Source organism: Ascaphus truei, unplaced genomic scaffold (genome assembly GCF_040206685.1).
Source record: "Ascaphus truei isolate aAscTru1 unplaced genomic scaffold, aAscTru1.hap1 HAP1_SCAFFOLD_1200, whole genome shotgun sequence".
Taxonomy (NCBI): Eukaryota; Metazoa; Chordata; class Amphibia; order Anura; family Ascaphidae; genus Ascaphus; species Ascaphus truei.
In genome coordinates, this window is record NW_027454071.1 from 56,280 (window position 1) to 70,865 (window position 14,586).

The 14,586-nt window shown below is 43.4% G+C and overlaps 1 long non-coding RNA gene across 8 annotated transcripts in view; it reads left to right on the forward strand.

The window, feature by feature from the left end:
* The window catches only part of LOC142475382 (uncharacterized), a 47,008-nt gene extending 33,159 nt beyond the window's left edge, over window positions 1-13,849 (forward strand). For 6 of the 8 annotated variants that reach the window (XR_012790909.1, XR_012790916.1, XR_012790915.1 and 3 more), the window contains 6 exons: window positions 1,369-1,480; window positions 5,117-5,234; window positions 6,223-6,320; window positions 7,885-7,995; window positions 11,305-11,414; window positions 12,786-13,849. This is a non-coding gene — a long non-coding RNA (uncharacterized LOC142475382). The other 2 variants (XR_012790914.1, XR_012790912.1) reach the window with 2 other exon arrangements.
* Window positions 13,850-14,586: the final 737 nt, after the last annotated feature.

A 14,586-nucleotide genomic window follows, 5' to 3' on the forward strand; every position in this document is an offset into this window, starting at 1 on the left:
GCTGGACATATTCTGTTAACTTCAACTGTACCCCTTAAATGGAGATGTCTTCCTGGTGTTACTGATTCAGTACATCATATGCACAGTGTGGCTATTATATGATGGATTCTGCATCATCTTCTGTAAAGTGCAGCTCAGCATGATATTATCAGCATTTGGTGCGGTATAATAAGAGGTATCTATGTGCTTTTGTGCCTGATTTAAGTCCTCCAGCTTAATGCCCCTACACCTCCCACTACACAGGCATACTTACTTATGCATTCACTGACATCTGGCATACCTACACACACCCCAGAGCCACTTCCTTCCCCTGATGTCAGCGAGAGGATGGGCATGCAGAGTGCAGTAAGTCTCCACGTTACTCTGGTCAACAGTCTTAGCCTACCCCCAACATCTGTCACCCACAACATCTGTTCCCTCCTTGTAAAGTGCTGAACTATGTCACCTGGGTCAGCGCTATAGCTGATCACAGTGCCCGATCATGATGTCACTGTGACAGGCAGCAGTGCAGATTGACCGGCCAATCAATGCAACGCTGCAACATATGCACCAAATGAGATTTCCGTGCCCCCAGTCGGGCTACTCCCTTGGCAGCGACCCTGCTCGCCCCCCCCATAGTTCCATCTCTGATCACAATTATCTCTCTTGGAGAGTGTAGCAAATTGGAGTTGGGGGAATCTCACCTCTGCCATGCTTGGTCACAATCTGGGCACAGGACCTAAATAGTGGGCAATGTGGCACTTCTTACAGTAGAGAATAAGTATCTATATTCTTTACTTGTGTATTAAGGACCTAATTTGCATTAAAATTCAGTCCACATGGGACCAAGACTTTCTGGCTTACTGAACAAAGTGGAATTGTTTCGTAGAGGGTGGAGAATTGTATTTTATCTGAAATTACCCCCTCTGCACAAAATACAAACAATTATACACATAGACGTACCTTGTGGAAGTTGTTGCCCTCTATCTTCCTGTGGTCTCTCCCTGTTTCTCACCGTGCCTCCTCCCATTTCCTTGCACCTCTGCATCTCCGCATATATCCCTATACTCAGAGCCGGCTCCGGTCAGTGACATGGGATGCCCAAATATGAGCATATCCATATATGGGCATCCATGCCACTGACCGGAGCCCACTCTGTTGCGGATATGGAGAGAGACTGGGAGATTTACATCCTCTTATAATTCATATGGTGCATAGTACCGGCACATATTGTTTTACCGGTACTGTGTACCTTCTTACTTTCACACTGGTACAGTATGTGCTGCAGTGGGACTGAGAGGGATATATTGGTAACACATAGTCATTGTTGGGGGAATTCAATCCATTTTGAAAATAGTAATGCATTGTTTTTTACTTTTTTTTTTGCAGTAATGAAGAATGAAAAAGTTCTGTTAAAATTGAATTGGACGTGAACTGGATTCAGCATTTCATCCTCAACTCTGCACCAGTGTGAATTGACGTTCTTTAATGTTCTGACAAGGTACATGCAACATCTCTTCCTCTACCCCTACATCACCCTCTGCCTCTTGCCTCTCTCTCCACCTCCCTGCTAAGCGTAGTAACCCATCTAATGTAATCCACATTCCTTGTCTCACTTTTCTCTTCCCTTCTCACGTGCCCTCTGGAATGTCTGCTCTACGACTAACATGGTCTATTTGTACATGACCTCTTCTGCTCTCATCATCCACCACCTCTCTTTCCCCTCACCCCTGTCCTACTCGATACCTCAGCTTAATTGAACTCTCTCCTCTGACATCTACCCTTATCTCTAACCTCTCCTCACTTTCTGCTTAAACTAACTATCTTGTTAACTTTTACAATGCTAGCACCTCCTCCTCCTCCCTCCTCCTCCCTCCTCCTCCCTCATCTATATGCCCCTTCTAGGCTCTGACACACTCATCCCTCTAAGGCCGTGATTATCATGGGCACACGCTTGGTCGTCCACAGTGCGTGCGAGCGATGCAGGGCCTCCCCGTCGCCTCGGACCTCAGTGCAGGGATTGCTGGAGCGACAGGCATGCGCTAACTTTGCCTTCTGTTGCGTGCTTACTATAGACGCAGCCTAACCCATGCATTGGTTTAATTCACAAGCACGCTCTCATCACACTTCATCACATCACACTGCTGCTCTTAACACCTATGGAGGAAATCTCACAGTCTGATTTTCTACACTAAACCTTTGTCCTGTTCTGTAAAACTCTGCTCCTTTTTTTAAGGTCAAACACTACTTTTTCCTCACTCATCAACACTCCAATTTCATTCACACTGTCTTCTATGTATTTGAGTCCCACCACTGACTTTCTCCTCCCACTTAACATCCATCCTTTATTTCTCCTCAAGCCTTTGCTCACTTGAGGCAAGGTGGATGCCATCCACAAGTAGATTCGTTCTCTCCCTTCCCCCTCTCTCTTTTTCTATCTAGATCTCATTGCACTCTTGACTCCTTTTCTCCTGTCACAAAGCTGGAACCTGATCTTCTCTTCTCCCTCTACCACATGCCCTCTCAATCCTATATTCTCACTCTCACCCACATCTTCAATTCCTCCATATCCTTTGGCTCTTTCAACTCTTCCTTTTAAGCATGCAGTGGTCACCCCTATTCTCAAAAATAACCTTGACCTTGTGTGAATTTCTAACTATCGCCCTGTATCCTTCCTACCATTTGCCTCCTAATTGCTAGAACGTCTTGTGATCTCCCGTTTGAACAACATTCTTAAATCACATGCTCCTCTGGGCCCTTCACAATCTGCCTTTCCCAATGTAAAAAATTATGTACATAAAGAAAATTCCCAAGGTCCATCTTACTTACTAATCCTGCTTGATCTCTCTTCTGCTTTTGATACTGTCAATCACTCTTCTCATTCATATTCTAAACTCTTTCTTCGTATCCGCAGCAAACTTATATCCTTGTTTTCATCATACTTCTCCATCACACATTCTCCATCTCTGTTGCTAACGTGTCTTTGTCTCCTGTTGTTTTGTCTGTTGGTATACCTCAGGACTCTGTTCTGGGACCTCTCTCACTACATACTATCACTAGTTGACCTTATCAACTATTTTGGCCCTTGATATCATCTCTATGCAGATGATACACACACCTATCCACCCTACCGTCACTCCTGCAATTTAGTCCCTAGTTTCGGGTTGCCTCCTGGCTATATCCTCCATGGATGACACTCTTCTGCCTTAAACCTAATGTCTAAAACTGAGCTCCTCATATTTCCCCCTAAATCTGGCCTAATATCACCTTTCTCCATCGCAGTAAACAGTACTACCATCATCCTGTCATGAAAGCACATTGCCTAGGAGTAACATTTGACTCTTCCCTTTCCATCTTCATTCACGACACTGGCTAAAGTTTGTCGATTCTTTCTCTGTAATATTTCCAAGATTTGCCCTTTTCTCTGTCAATCTACTGCTAAAACGCCAATGCATGCCCTTATCGTATGGGTTAACATACTGCTAACAGGGCTCCCTGCTTCACAACTTTCTCATTTGCAATCTATCCAAAACTCTGCTGCTTGAATAATTTCCCTTTCTCCCACAACAGTATCTGCTCATCTCCTCCTCCTCCTTAAATCCCTCTCCTTGCTTCCCATCAAGTTTCAGATCACCTACAAAGTTCTCCTCCTTACCTTTTTGTTAAGGTTCTCTATTAGTGGTGTACCGAGTACCCGGCGTTACCCGACACATTTCCAGCTACCCGGACATTACTCGAAACCGGCCACTGAGAAGTGGACTTGGCCGGGTAATACCCGGCGTCGGGTAATGTCAGGGCAGCTGGAAATAATCTTTTATACTTACCTTTCCTAAGACATCTAGGATCAGCAGCAGCAGTCCTCTGATGTTGGCAGCATCAGAGGTGTCTTCACCTGGCGGGGGGAGCTGCAGGAATCACTTCCACAGCACCGAAGCAGGTAAGCTGTGTCTGTGAGCCTGCAGCTCCCCCGCCGGCTGAAGACACCACAGATGCTGCCACCGTCACAGGACTGCTGCTGATCCTAGATGTCACCGCCACCCGGAAGGTAAGTGCCAAACCGTGTACCCGACCGGGTAGAACCTTTCATTTTGGCCGGGTACCCGTTACCCATTTTTTTATAGTTGAGGACCCAGTCCAACACTATTCTCTATTCATCTGCTCCTTCCTACATATCATCTTTGGTCTTGTTATGCCCTTCCTCGTCTCCTAAGCTCTACTAATAACTGTCTCCATTATACTTCTTACACCTCTACTGCGCACTCGCTCTCTTGCCTGAAACCCTTTCCCATCAATTTACCTGTGAAACTCACACACACTCAGTATATGCCAACATACCCTCTTCCACCCACATTTAAGATCAACCTTAAAATTCACAACTTAAATGAAGCATTTCAATAGCTTTTACTCGTTGCTACTGTCACTCATTCAGTCACTAACTATTGTTCCCAAGAAGTGCTTTATACTACAAGTACCCACCATTAAGGACAAGCATTGTCATCTACTGCACTTGTTCCCCCACCTGTTGTCTCTCTGTAAGTCTCCTTACATTTCTCTTAGATTGTAAACTACCCAGGACAGGGATTTACTTTCCTATTGTCTGTTTTTGTTTGTTGAACTTATTGTATAATAATTTCCTGTACTTTTTGGTCTCTCTTGTAAAGCGCTGAGTACACAATGGGTGGTATATAAATAGAGATATATGCAGAGTCTAGAGACAAGGCACACGTGTATAGGTAGCTACAGTTTATCCGGGACCGTATGCATCCTTGAAGTGCCTGTCCCAGTTATTTTCTATTGATTGCAATGTAGGAGTGTCTGTCCTGTCTTATTTTTTTTATTATTATTATTATTATTATTATATATACAAAGATATATACAAAGATTGTTTCCTGTCGTTAGCATGACATTGTGTGACACAGTGTGATGTCATTGATTCAGTAGATTGTGTGCAGACCGGGACTGCAGTACAGTTTCACTGACATGAATAACTTGTGTGGTAGAAGCTCTAGAAGGAGCACAGCTGTGGGAGGGAGGTGGATTTGCTTTGTATCACATGGTTTGGAGCAAGGTTCATTGTATGTATCGTCAATAATAATTATAATAATAATAATGCAATGCTTAACTTTTTTATTTCAAGAGGAAAGACTGCAGAACAGAAGTGAATATTGAAGCCATGTGTTCATTTTCTTGCAAAATAGAAAATTGAAGGACAGTTGAAGAGGAGGAAAATGACTACACAGAGACAGATAAGCAATGTGTATATTTCTCATTTAGTATTTGTCGTTTTATTGACTCCAAAAAATCCGGCTGCTAAGGGTTTCGCATTGGACATATTCACCTCTACTCCACCCCTTCCTGTGATCTGTACCATGCAGATTTTTGTTGATTCAATACATCATGAATAGAGTGTGGCTACAGTATGAAGTACTGACCCAAGGACCACATCTACTACCATTCATAACAAGAACATGTGCAGTAGCGCACTGCTGCAGTTCTATGTTATTGCTATGAAAGGTTGAGGTGGTGCAATCATATGAATCTTGAGTGGGAGGGATCCTGTTTGCATCATTTAATTTGATCTAGGCCAGTAGAGTATATAACTCTCAGTACAGGTTACATATGGCATCAGTATTAGTGATTTAAAGAACAGAAAAACAGGAGTGGAGAACAAAACCAAGTAATGTTGAAGTTACTACTTTTTACTATTTACTTGGTCAGTCTGTACTGTCTACTCCCCACACAGCTGCTAAGGGTTTCCATTTGAGATACATTCACCTTCTACTCTGCACTACTGTGCTACCCTCTATTCAGAGATGAGTTCAAGTCATGTTTACCACTCTAAATCGCTCTGCAGTCATTGATTCAGCACATCATGGGTAGAGCATGGCTATAGATACAGCAAGCTTTATTTTACCCTAATATTGCATTAAAAAATAGAATATCACTCAGTTTCCTACAGATTTACTGATGCTGATAATGCAGAATCTCACCCTCCCATCATAATACACCAGAGGAAGAAATAATCCTTGCTATATATGTACATTGTGTGACATATTGCCTCCATGACCATTGATGGCAAATACATATTCTGTATAGAGCAGCTGTGTTATGATGTAGTTGTTATTGATCATCATTGAGATATAATCACAAGAATCTTATGCAAAGGGAAACTGTCATTAGCATAGTGGGATTTCAGCCCCCAAACTTCTGTAATATTAATGCAATGTCTTACTTTTATTGCAGTGAACACCGAAGAGACGGATCTACTACAACACTGCACAGGACAAGAGTATACACTACAAGCAGCAAAATGATCATGCAGTTGACAATATGTTGTTCTGGTAATGTGCACAATTATTATGTATGGGCTCCACACCACAGTGCTGGACATATTTTGTTAACTTCAACACTACCCCTACCATGGAGATGTCTTCCTGTGATTGGTGTTACTGATTCAGTACATCATATGCACAGTGTGGCTATTATATGATGGATTGATTTAATGAACCCACCAAACACTGATGACATCTGTATCATCTTCTGTAAAGTGCATCTACAGCAGGATATTATCAGCATTTGGGGTGATATAATCAGAGGCATCTATGTGCTTTTGTGCTGGGTAAAGTCCTCCAGCTGAACCGCCCCCCGCCCCCCACCCCCCTACACCTCCTGCCACACAGGCAAACTTACTTACACACACAGCACACTTACTTATGCACACTGACACTTGGCATACCTACACACACACACCCCACAGCCACTGGCATGCATGCAGAGTCCTGGGCATGCAGGATGGGCATGCAGAGTACAGAATATCTCCACCTTGCTCTGGCCCGTACTCTTGGCCTACCCCCAGCATCTGTCACCCACAACCTCTGTTCCCTCCCTGTAAATTGCTGCACTAACACACCTTGGTCAGCGCTGCAACCGATCACAGCACCGGATCATGTCACTGTGATAGGAAGCAGTGCTAATTGACCGGTCAATCAATGCCACGTGGCAACATACGCACCAAAAGAGATTTCCATGCCCCCTGACAGGCTACTCCCTGGGCAGTGACCCTGCTCATCTTCCACCTCTGATCACAATATTCTCTCTTGGAGAGTGTAGCAAATTGGAGTTGGGGGAATTTCACCTCTGCAGTGCATGTAGAGTCCTGTATGCAGAGTACAGAAAGTCTCCACCTTAGTCTGGCCCGTACTCTTGGCCTACCCACAGCATCTGTCACCCACAAATAATACATACACTAATACTCCCCACAATACACACTTTAATACCTCCTCAATAATAATCTCCCCAATAATATTATAGTCTTAAACACAATATACACAATACCCCCTAACACAAGATACCCAATCTAACACTCTCCTCTGCACCTCAACATAATATACACACTATAATACCCTACACACAATATAATACTCCCACACACACACACAATATACACACTATCCTCCTACCGCCATAAAACACAACCAATAATACACACACACTTTGTGGATGTTGGGACCAGCTCCTTGCATGCACCAGTGAAAGAGAGAGGCCTGCCATCCGTGCCTCCCTCCGTTTCCCATCTTCTCCCTGTCTCCCTCCCTTTCTTTGCATCTCCCTGCATCTTTGCGTATACCCAGTCAGTGACGGCTCCGGTCACGTGATGCCTTAATATGGGCTTATCCATATATCTGTTGCAGAGATGGAGAGAGACCTGGAGATTTTACATTTCCTTATAATTCATATTGGTACTTAGTACGGGCACTTATTGTTTTATCAGTACTGGGTACCTGACCGTACTGGCCTACGAGTGAGAAGGCAATATTGGCATCACACAGTTACTGTTGAATATGTCATTCAATCCATTTTGAAAATAGTAATGCAATGTGGTTTTGTTTTGTTTGCTTTTTGCAGTAATGAAGAATGAAAAAGTTATATTAAAATTAAATTGGAGGGGAACTGGATTCAGCATTTCTTCATGAACTCTGCACTTGTGAGCATTGACCTTCTTGAGTGCCCTGACAGGTACACGCAACTTTAAGACTATAATCTTCATCAACTGCTGTGCAAGCTTTCGTGCTATACCTCCCCCTCCGGTTTTGATTTATACATTTGCTCTCTCAATTCATGTCCTCTAATATCTGGAGGCTCTCTCCTAGCATTTCTCTCTACCACAGCACGTCATCCCAATGTAACCTCTCTTGTTCTTTCTGTTTACTGTTTCCTCACTCCTCTGTAAAACTTTTCTAATTTCTCTAACTTCCATACTCCTGCTTTTATCCACATGTTCTATACACTTTCCTTCCCCTACCTTTGCATGTGTCTACACAAAGCACCATTTGTACAGACCTCTATTGCAGCTATTTCTGCACTGCTCAATGAAATGCACTCCTGCACATCCTATTCTCTTCCACCTTCCCTCATTCTCTACGCCCCCCTCTCAAAGCCCCCTCTCTCTATGTCTCCTCTCTCTACGCCTATCTGTCTCATTCTCTTGACGCCCTTCTCTCTCTACATATCCCTATCTCTGTCTCTCTCTACACCTATCTCTGTGTCTCCTTCTATGCTCGCTGATGTTGGGGGATATCTCTTATAATCTTGGACCGGCTCATATACACATCAGGCCTCCCTACTAAGAGTGTTAACCTATCTAATGTAATCCACATTCCTTTCCTTACTTTTCTCTTCCCTTCTCCTGTGCCCTCTGGAATGTCCACTCTTACTAACAAGGCTCTAGTTGTACATAACCTCTTCTGCTCTCATCAGTCACAATCAGTCATTCCCCTCACCGCATCTTACCTGTCCCACTGATTTGCCTCTGCTTAATTAAACTCTCCTCTGACATCTACTCTAACCTCTCTTCTCTCTTCTCTCTCTTTCTTTCTGCTTAAACTAACAATCTTATTAACTCTTACAATGCTATCCTCCTATCTATATGCCCCCTCTAGGCTCTGACACACTCATCCCTCTAACCCACACCTTTGGCTAAATTCCCAAACACACTCATCACACTTCCACTCGCTGTTCTTAATACCTACGGAGGAAATCTCACACTTTGTTTGATTTTTCTACAGTAAAAATGTCTCCTGTCCTGTATAAAGCTGCTCTCTAGGGCTAAATACACTACTTTTTTCCACACTCATCAACACTCAAATTTAATTTACGCTGTTTTTTTCTCTGTATTTGACTCCCTCCACTGACCTTCTCCTCCCACTTGCCATCCTTCCTTCACTTCTCCTCAAGCATTTGACTACTTCAGAGGCAAGGTGGATGCCACCCAAAAGGAGATTCCTTCTGTCCCTTCCCCCTTCTCTCCTTCTACCCAAATCTCCTTCTGCACTTGACTCCTTTTCTTCTCTTACAGAGCTGGAAGCTAATCATCTTCTATTCTCCCTCTACCACATGCCCTCTAGATCGTATCCCCTCACACCTTACTGCATCTCTTAGTCCCCACTCTCACCCACATCTTCAATTTCTCCCTATTCTCTGGATTTTTGCCCTCTTACTTTAAGCCTGTAGCGGTCACCCTTTTGTCAGAAACAAACTACACCCTATGTGCCTTACTAACTACCGCTCTGTATCCCTCATGCTGTTTGCCTTCTAATTGCTAGTGTCAACATTCTTAAATCACATGCCCTCCTGGATCCTTTACAACCTGCCTTTCGTACAGCACGTTCTACAGACTGTGCTTAAAGCTAATTCCCAAGGTTTTTCCCTACTAATCCTACTTGATCTATCGGCTGCGTTTGATGCTCTCAATCACTCTCCTCCTTCATATTCTAAACTCTCTCTTGGTATCAGTAACAAAGTTCTATCCTGGTTTTCATCATAACTTTCCTGTCACACATTCTCCATCTCTGTTGCTAACATGTCTTCGTCTTCTATTGATCTGTCTGTGGGTATACATCAGGGCTCTGTTCTGAGATCTCTCTTTCTCTCTACATACTATCATTTGGTGACTTCATCAATGCTTTTGGCCTTAGATATAATCTCTATGCGGATGATACACACACAAATCTATCCACCCCTGTTCTCACTCCTGCAATCCAGTCCCTACTCTTGGGTTGTCTCCTGGCTATATGCTCATGGATGGCACTCCACTGCCTTAAACTTAATGTCTAACACTGGGCTCATATTATCCCCTTTCTCCATCACAGTAAACAGTACTACCATCTATCTTGTCATCAAACATGTTGCATAGGAGTAACATTTGGCTCTTCAATTCCATCTCCATTCACATGCACGGCTATGGGTAAAATGTGTTGCCTCTTTCTCTGTAATATTGCCAAGATCTTCCCTTTCCCCTCTCAACCTACTGCTAAAACTCCAATGTATACTGTTATCCTATAGGTTATTTTAACATACTACAAACAGGCCTCCATGCTTCACAACTTTCTCCTATGCAAAACTCTGCTGCTTGAATTATCTCACTTTCTCCCACAACAGTCTCTGCTCATCTCCTTAAATCCCTGTCCTGGCATCCCATCAAGTTTTTGTATCACCTACAAAGTTCTCCTCCTTACCTTTTTGTTAAGGCTCTCCATTAATCTGCTCCTTCTTGCATATCATCTTTGATCTCTCGTTATGCCCTTGCTTGTCTCTTGCACTATAACCATAACTGTCTCCTGTAAACTTCTTTCACCTCTACTGTTCTCTCACTTGCCTGAAACCATTTTCCATCACTGCACCGTACATGTGAAACTTCCTCACACTCAGTATATGCCAACATAACCTCTTCCACCCACATTTAAGACCAATCTTAAAATTCACGACTTAAATCAAGCATTTAAAAAACTTTGACTCGTGGCTACTGTCCCACACCCACAGTCACTGCTAACAACTATTGTTCCCAAGATGTGCTTTCTACTAATTGTACCCACCATTAAGGACAAGCATTGTCATCTACTGCACTTCTTCCCCCAACTGCTGCCTCTCTTTAAGTCTTCTAACATTTCTATTAGATTGTAAAGTTCCCAGGGCAAGGATTTACTTTCCTATAATCTGTTTTTATTTGTCGCACTTATTTTTTAATTATTTTTCCCCTCTCCCCTAATGATATACATATAGGTTTTCCTGTCATTTGCATGACAGAGTTATTATGGTTAACTATTGCATCATGTAGACTGCCTTTTCAGTGTGATGTAATTGATTCAGTACTTTGTGTGCAGACTGTGACTGCAGTACAGTGTCACGAACATTAATGACTTGTGTGGTAGAAGCTCTAGAAGGAACACAGCTATGGGAGGGAGGTGGATTTACTTTGGATCACATGGTTTGGCGCAAGGTTCATTGTATGTATGATCATAACCATGCAATGCTTAACTTTTATTTCAGGAGGGAAGAACAGTGAATATTGAGGCCATGTGTTTCTTTTCTGTCAGAAGAGAAATTTTGAAAGACAGTTGAAGAGGAGGAAAATGACTACACAGAGACAGATAAGCAATGTGTATATTTCTCATTTAGTATTTGTCGTTTTGTTGACTCCACACAATCCAGCTGCTAAGGGTTTCGCATTGGACATATTCCCCTCTACTCTACCCTTCCTGTGATCTGTACCATGCAGGTTTTTGTTGATTCAATACATCATGAGTAGAGTGTGGCTGCTGTATGAAGTATTGACCCAAGGACCACATCTACTACCATTCATAACAAGAACATGTGCAGTAGCGCACTGCTGTAGTTCTATGTGTTTTATTAAAGGTTGAAGTGGTGCAATCATATGAATCTGGAGTGGGATGAATCCTGTTTGCATCATATGGTTTCATCTAGGCCAGTAGAGTATCTCTCTCAGTACAGGTTACACATGGCATCAGTAGTAGTGATTTAAAGAACAGAAAAAACAAGAGAAACTTCAATGTTGATAACAAAGCCAAGTAATGTTGAAGATACTCCTTTAACTATTTATTTGATCAGTCTGTACTGTCTACTCCCCACACAGCTACTAAGTCTTCCATTTGAGATACATTCACCTCCTACTCTGCACTGCTGTTCTGTCCTCTATTCAGAGATGAGTTCCAGTCATGTTTACCACTCTGAATCACTCTGCAGTCATTGATTCAGCACATCATGGGTAGAGCATGGCTACAGATACAGTAAGCTTTATTTTACCGGCTGATCATCCATAATATTGCATTAAAACATAGAATATTACTCAGTTTCCAAAAGATTCAGTGATGCTAATAATGCAGAATCTTACAACACATCCCATCATAATGCACCAGAGGAAGAAATAATCCTTGCTACACTACCGACACGTTTTATTGAAGCACGGCTAGCACCGCAAGCCGGGGGATGCCCCGGCGTGCTAGCCGCACTCCCTCAGCGTGCCGCGCATCACCGATGCACGGTCACGCGTCATCGGGTGCCTGCGCCCCCTGCACGCGCGTCCAGGGCTCCCCGAGGGAGCACTGGTGTCCCGCGATGTGGGGGACAGCGGCAGGGGGTTCCGGGGGACCCGACGGACCCGGCAGCGGAAGGGAGAAAGCCCCGATCGGAGGGCGCTCCTCCGCTGCTTCGGCGTGCGCCCGGCACCCTCCGGCACGCGCCAGGTTACTGCTGCGGCCAAGAACGGGCAAATGCTCGAATAAACTCGGCCGCAGCAGTATATCTGTACATTGTGTGACGTTTGGCCTCCATGACCATTGATAGCAAATACATATTTTGTATTGAGCGGCTGTGTTATGATGTAGTTGTTATTGATCATCATTGAGATATAATCACAAGAATTTTATGCAAAGGGAAAATGTCTGCAGCATAGTGGGATTTCAGCTCCCAAACTTCTGTAATATTAATGCAATGTCTTACTTTTATTGCAGTGAACACTGAAGAGACGGATCTACGACAACACTGCACAGGACAAGAGCAAACACTACAAGCAGCAAAATGATCTTGCAGTTGCAAGTATGTTCTGTAATGTGCACAATTATTATTTATGGGCTACACACCACAGTGCTGGACATATTCTGTTAACTTCTACCCCTACCATGGAGATGTCTTCCTGTGATTGATTCAGTACATCATATGCACAGTGTGGCTATGATATGATGGATGGATTTAATGAACCCACCACCCACTGACATCTGCATCATCTTCTGTAAAGTGCAGCAGGATATTATCAGCATTTGGGGTGGTATAATCTGGGGCATCTATGTGCTTTTGTGCCTGGATAAGTTCCTCCAGCTGAACCACCCCCCTATACCTGCCACACAGGCATACTTACAGAGCACACTTACTTATGCACACTGACACTTGGAATACACACACACACACACACACAGACACTGTCATGCATGCAGTGTCCTGTATGCAGAGTACAGAAAGTCTCCACCTTACTCTGGCCCGTACTCATGGCCTATCCCCAGCATCTGTCATCCACAACCTCTGTTCCCTCCCTGTAAAGTGCTGCACTAACACACCTGGGTCAGCGCTGCAGCTGATCACAGTGCCGGATCATGATGTCAATGGGATAGGCAGCAGAGCTGATTGACAAGTCAATCAATGCAGCTCCGCAATATATGCACCAAAAGAGATTTCTGTACCCCCTGTCAGGCTACTCCCTGGGCAGCGACCCTTCTCACCCCTCTCATTCCACCTCTGATCACAATAATCTCTCTTGGAGTGTGTAGCAAATTGGAGTTGGGGGAATCTCACCTCTGTAGTGCATGGTCACAATCTGGGCACTGTACCCAAATATTGGGCAATGTGGCACGTCTTACAGTAGAGAATAGAATAAGTAACTATATTCTTTACTTGTGTATTAAGGAACTTATTTGCAATAAAAATTCAGTCCACCTGGGACCAAGACTTTCTGGTTTTCTGAACAAAGTGGAATTGTTTTCCTATAATTTTATATTCTCTGAAATGTAACATCACAATAAAGTACTCCTATTTTTTTCCTTTGTGCTTTTTTATGGACTATTCCTTTATGTATTTCACTTAATGGGACTAATTACCTTACGATTAGATTTCACTTGTATTTTCTTGGGTTACTCTTTGGAATTTCTCTCTGTGTTCATTTATACTATCTTATTTAGAGCAGTCTTTGCCATTGGACCCCATTTCTTGCCAGAGAGATCTGTAACACAGAGTATTGAAGAGAGTACAGAACAGTGGTGAAGTAGATTTTTATGCTTCTAGGCAGCCTCCCTTCTCACCATGTATTCTGCCCCCGACGGTCTCTTGCACTGCTCCCTCCTACACCCACTCTCCTCACTCTTCCCTCCCCTCCCCGCTATCACTCAATGACCCCCTCTCATTCAATCCTGCTCCCTTACTCCCCCCTCACTCATTCTTCCTTCTGCACACACAATCCTCCCGAATATCACTCCCAAACAACACACACACTAATTCTCCCCACAATACACACTATAATACCTCCTTGTGACGATAGCTTCCACAGGCTTATTAATATTACACAAAAATAATTGGGTTTGAACTGAACGAGGCTTAAGATATAATAAATTGTATTTATTCCTTAGAATATAGGTGAACACAACAGATAATACAGTAACGAACAAGAAGTACACTTACTTAAGGGTTGGGGAATGAGAAGTATGATGTAGCATTTCTTTCAGCAGTGAGGAAATCATTCAGGTGATATCAGGTAACCATATCAGC